Source organism: Heterodontus francisci, chromosome 1, assembly GCF_036365525.1.
Source record: "Heterodontus francisci isolate sHetFra1 chromosome 1, sHetFra1.hap1, whole genome shotgun sequence".
In the NCBI taxonomy this organism is placed as follows: Eukaryota; Metazoa; Chordata; class Chondrichthyes; order Heterodontiformes; family Heterodontidae; genus Heterodontus; species Heterodontus francisci.
Genome location: NC_090371.1, coordinates 110,040,982 through 110,046,981, shown reverse-complemented (window position 1 = coordinate 110,046,981; position 6,000 = coordinate 110,040,982).

Sequence of the window (6,000 nt, the reverse complement as noted above, 5' to 3'; positions counted from 1 at the left end):
TGCTGTTTATGCTGTTTGGCATGCAAGTAGTCCTGGGTTGTAGCTTCACCAGTTTGACACCTCATTTGTCCTTTAGGACTCAGCCAGCTCGGTCAGTAGTGGTGCTACCGAGCCATTCTTGGTGACGGACATTGAAGTACCCTACCCAGAGTACATTCTGCACCCTGATAAATAAAACACAAAGGGGTTAAACTCTAATAACAAAAAAAAACACTTGCTGCGGTCAGGCGGGAGTTGAACAGTGGGAACCACCCACACCCCTCGCCACATAGCCTTAATACTATTTAAGGTTGAGTTCATAGTGTGCAAACCATTGGTAAGGGCCTGCAAGCCCTAGTATGATGGCCGTGTTTGATGTTCCATACAGGTGGCAAATCTTTTCATGGATGAAGACATTATTGCAAAGCCTGCGAAATCATGCCACTGGTGATTGAGACAGACTCCTCCAATCTCTCTGCAAACATGCACAGTGTAGCAGGAAAGGCTGCCAGTACATTTCACAGTCTTTGTTGCTGCTCCAGAAGTCCCCTTTTCAGTCACAACCCCTGAGGTTCAGTTTCAGCATCCACCAGAGCAGAGTTTGGAGCATTCTATGTTCTACAAAATGGACTAGCCACTGATGTCCCTGATTCCACCACCTGAAGTTGCTCACTTGTGATGCTTGAGACATGAGAGGAAAACTCAACTATCTGCCTTACTGGTGCCACCGAAGTGTGAGTATCTGAGCTGGTACATGGTCTGCATGGTTTGCATGAGTCCTGTGATGATGCACCCTCAGGGGGACTGACTTCCCCCAAGGAACCTTTGTCCGCCTCCTGGACCACCTCCTGCTGGATGCATGAAGGCCCTTTGGGAGATTAAAGACATGAATTAGAACTGTCACAATAAGAATGTTTAAGTGAACATTATGCACATGATCATTTTTCACTGGCTGCTGACATCAAGTCAACATGATTGGGTGTTGCATGCCATGTGGCTGTCTGATGTCACCAGGTAGCTGGAATGCCCCCATCGCCCATCTCCGATGGCCAGGCACACCAAGACTTGGCTTATCTCCAGCAGCTGTCAGTCTCGAGATGCCTGGAAGGTCACCTCTGTTTCTCTGCCTCTCCCTGATGTTCTGTGCTCTCTTTTGCCAGGAGGGAAAGAAGAGACCTATAAATGAGAGTAATTGGAAGTGTTGAATGGATGGAAAGACACATTTGGTGAGGGTGACTATGAGGAACAGGAGTGACATTTATTAAGATGAGGGTGAGTGTCAGTAGTGGATGGACTGATGGGGATGTGAGGAGATGCATAGACAGAGAAGGCTGGGTGCACCTGCAAGGTAAGTTGGTGTGAGGAGTGATGTGCTGGAATAGGCTAAAAAGGCAGAGTGAGAGGGTTAGCATGATGCGCACAGCAGGATGAAGTTGAATGTGCCATTATGCTCCCCTTTCCTGCCCTGATTAGGTCATTAAACTACTTCTGGCACTTTATCCAGAAGTGTAACACCACACTCCTGCTGTTCACCTCCTTAGCAATCTCCAGCCACGCCATCTTGCTCTCTGTGGCAGGCTTCTTCCTCCCATCAGCAGGGAAGAATATCTCTCTGCAGATCCTTACAGATATACAATATATATTAATGACTTGGATGAAGGGATAGAAGGCAGATGACACTAAAATAGGTGGGATAGTAAGTTGCAATAAAGAAATAAGAAATTTACAAATGGATATGGATAGGTTAGGTGAATGGGCCAAAATTTGGCAGATGGAGTTTAACGTGGATATGTGTAAGGTTATCCACTTTGGTCGGAAGAATAGAAAGGCAAATTATTATCTAAATGGAGAGAAACTTCAGAATGCTTCGGTGCAGAGGGGTCTGGGTGTCCTCATGAATGAATCGCAGAAAGCTAGTATGCAGGTACAGCAGGTAATAAGAAAGGTAAATGGAATTTTGGCATTTATTGCTAAAGGAATAGAATATAAAAGTAGGGAAGTGTTGCTGCAACTGTACAAGGCATTAGTGAGACCGCACCTGGAGTATTGCGTACAGTTTTGGTCCCCTTACTTGAGGAGGGATGTAGTTGCATTGGAGGCAGTTCAGAGGAGGTTCACTAGATTGATTCCTGAGATGAGGGGTTTGTCTTATGAAGAGAGATTGAGCAGTTCAGGCCTTTACTCTCTAGAGTTTAGAAGAATGAGAGGAGATCTAATTCAGGTATATAAGCTGATTAAGGGGATTGACAAAGTAGACGTAGAGAGGATGTTTCCTCTAGTGGGGCAATCTAGAACGAGAGGTCATAGTTTTAGGATAAGGGGTAGCAGATTTAAAACAGAGATGAGGAGAAATTACTTCTCTCAAAGGATCGTGAGTCTGTGGAATTCACTACCCCAGAGTGCAGTGGATGCCGGGACATTGAGTAAATTTAAGGAGGAGGTAGACAGATTTTTAATTAGGGTTATGGAGAACGGGCAGGAAAGTGGAGTTGAGGCCGAGATGAGATCAGCCATGATCGTATTGAATGGCGGAGCAGGCTCGAGGGGCTAAATTGCCTACTCCTGCTCCTTGTTCTTATGACCTTATGACTGCAGCATCAGGTGGAGGGAGGCATATGTGAAGCAAGAGACAGCCTTGCCACATTGAAAATCCATAATGCCCGTTACTGCCTCTGTTCCCCCCAACTCCACAATCCATCAACTGTCATCTTTGCAGTGCCCCTTTAAATAGTTCAGTTGAAATCAACTCGTGTGAGTTGTTATCATGCCCACTCAGGCTAGTTGGTCAGGAAACCCAGAGGTCAGGTGCAAATAGTGGCTGGGTAAAAAGCGACTGCACTTGCTTCCAGGTTCCCTGAGCGCTGCAGGACATCCCCAAATTGCCACTTCCAGCATTTTGCCATGATAAAACTCCTGCCAGAAACTCACTTGACAGAAATACAAATTAGAGAATGGGGCACAGGCGGTAATATGCCTGATTTTCTGTACTGTGCTTCCAGTGAGTGGATTCTCTGTCGGTAGTAATTTTTAACCTCAGCTATTTTAGGAAACATTTTCCATATACTATTTTTATGTTGAGTGATCCTAAGACCATAATCAAAGACACCATTTTCTGATAACTAACAGCTTGGATTAACATTACTAATTGTTATTTGGAGTGACACCGAGGATATGTTCATTAAGATTTCCTCTTCTGGCAAAGTTTCTGGTGAAATTGTAGACATGTTTACAATTTTGCTGCAAATATCGAACACAGGAAACCTTCACAAATGTTGCTCCAAAGCAATTCTCAGTGCGGTACTTAGTTACTGTAACTTTTTTGCTACACCTTGTAATAAACATTTTTGGGTTTTGTTATGGACAGGTGAGAGTTTATTTGGATGGTTTGCCCTTTTTCACTTCTCGACTGAATAAAGACAGCATATTGTTAAAAGATGTGTTTTATCCCTTGAGTGTTTTAATGGTAAAGAAACAGACAAATGACAGATTTTCTTGTAAAAGAAAAATATATGTTTATTATACAACACCTGAAAATATACGCAGCGTCACCCACTCTCTCACACACACACACGCACACATAAGAAAAGATAGGGATTAAAAGATAAACTGCATTTTGGTCTGATGGTTTAAAAGTGTCCTTTATTTAACTTGTTTTTTTCCAGGATGAAGACTTGAAATGGTGCAGGCCTCTATTCTTTTCCCTTGTTCACTGAAGAAAGGCTTGGGAGGTTTAGGAAGACGGATATGCTGCTGCAGACTGCTCTTGTTATATTTCCTAGCCAAAGGTCACTGACAAAGTCCTGGTATGATTTCTCAGGTAAACTCCAGCCACTACTTACACGGAGTCCTGTCTGTTCGATGTCATAGATGAATCTCTCTCTCTCTTCTTTCTTCTGGCTTTGTTTTGCACAGAATGTCTCTTTTTGAAACTCCTTATCAGAAACATGGTTTCTGTGATGTGACCAGCGTTTCTCTCATTGTTCTCATAAATAATGTCTGAAGGTGAGGTCATTGTTAGACAATGTGTCTCGATGTCACTCATCTTCATTCCATCTTGATAAGGTGGAGTTTTTTTTAACACCCATTCTCTTGAGTTTGAATTTGGCGTCACCAAGTCTGCAAAGCCATTGTTAACCCAATTCATTGGAGAAAAGTATCCATTAGCACAGAATGAGTCATTTATCAGATGTAAAGATTGACTCAGGGTTCTTGGCAGTACAGGATAAGATCACCTGACCTCGTGACTCCATTTTGTTTTGTAGGAAAAGTGTCTGTTTTGGGTTTGTTTCATAAGTTCATTATATGCTTGATCATTTCTCCTTGTGTGAGCATGACTTGTGCTTTCATTAATTTGGGCCATATCTTCTCACATTGTGATATGCATCTTAAGTAGGCTTGCATGGTTCTTGGTGAGGACAATGTGAATTTCGGAGTACAACCTGGTGGGCACAACATACACTTGCCCGAGCAGCTGACGGAGGTTGTGACAGCCCAAGCCTCTGACAGTCGGAGGACTGTGGAAGGCCAGGCCCATGTTGAGCCTTATATTCATGATGTGCCTCTGGTGTCGTCAACATCGGAAAATGTTGCAGCTGCATTGAGAGGTGAAGCAATATTTTGCATAGATGCCAGAGGCAATGTGTGCCCAAGCACAGACAATGGAGGAATCCAGCCAGGCCTTGAGTGCTACATTGTCTCTGACTGGTGCACGAGTGGTGTCCTCCATTCGGACATTGACGGCTCTGATGGAGAGACACATCCAGCGGAGCACTCAGTGTCTGCGGGACATTTATGCAGACCCGAAGACCTGCATCTTGACCATGAGCACAAGGTAGCAAAGGCAAGGCAAGAGGGGGACAGAGGGCCGGGAGTCAGTGCCAGGTTGAAGAATCACACTTGAAATCATAGCTTTGACAAAGATTTAACAAGTGTTTTATTAAAGACTTCTGTAGAGTTCTTTTCACTGTTCTCACCAACAACCCCAGGTCAGTTGCGTCGCCCCGAAGCACTGAGTTCCTTTCAGTTTCACTTCCAAGTACCATATATTCCCTAATACTTAAGCCCACACATAAAATCAATACCTAGCTTGTTTGTCAGTGCTTCGTGCAAATGTATGATTCATTTATCCCACGCAAGTCCTCTGTGCACATTTATTCCAACCAGCCATCAGATTGCAGGCTGACTACTGGGCAAAAAGGGCTCTCCTCATCGGACTAGGTTCATGATTCCTGTCAAGCACTTGGACACAGCTGCAGACCAGCAACATCATCAAGCAGACAGTTGGCATGTTCATGCAACACTTTCACTGTTTGGACTGTTCGGGAGAAGATTTGCAGTACAGTACTGTGTGGGTATCCAACTTTGTGGTTATCTGCTGCATGCTTCAGAACTTTGTTATCATAAGAGATAAACCTCTACCCACCACCTGGGTAACAACAAGTGCAGCAGCAGAAATAGGAAGAGGACTCTGAAGAGGAGGAAGAGCAGGAACAGCATTGACTATCGGTATCCCAAGCAGCTAGAGCTCTGTGACACTAGCTCATCCAAGAGCACTTCATGTGAACCATCCTTCCCATTCCTAATACAACAGTCTCTCAACCCTTAGCTCCATCATTGTTACTTTCACTATCCAATTGCCTTCCTTCAGTCCAGTCTTATGGGGCTTGCCCTCACTTTAGTACAGATAGAAACACCAACACCAAATCCAGAACAGAAAAATGTATCCAAAAACTCAATTCCATCTGTGTCAAATAGTTAACAAATGAATATGAATCACCTTTGTGCAAGTACCTGTCTTGAGTGCTCGTTTATCTATCCTAGTTCTTCTATAATGTGTTTCCCTATTGGCTAAAGCTTGGGATGTGAAGGTTGCTAAGCTTCCATTGAGGACACTTTGGATTCACATGATGGGCGACCTGCAGCATCTTGGTGTGGGCCAAGACAATCGGGCCGAGCTGGCTGTGTGACACTAACAAGGGCACTGGTGGGGTGGGTGGCAGGGGATCAGACATCCTATCATTT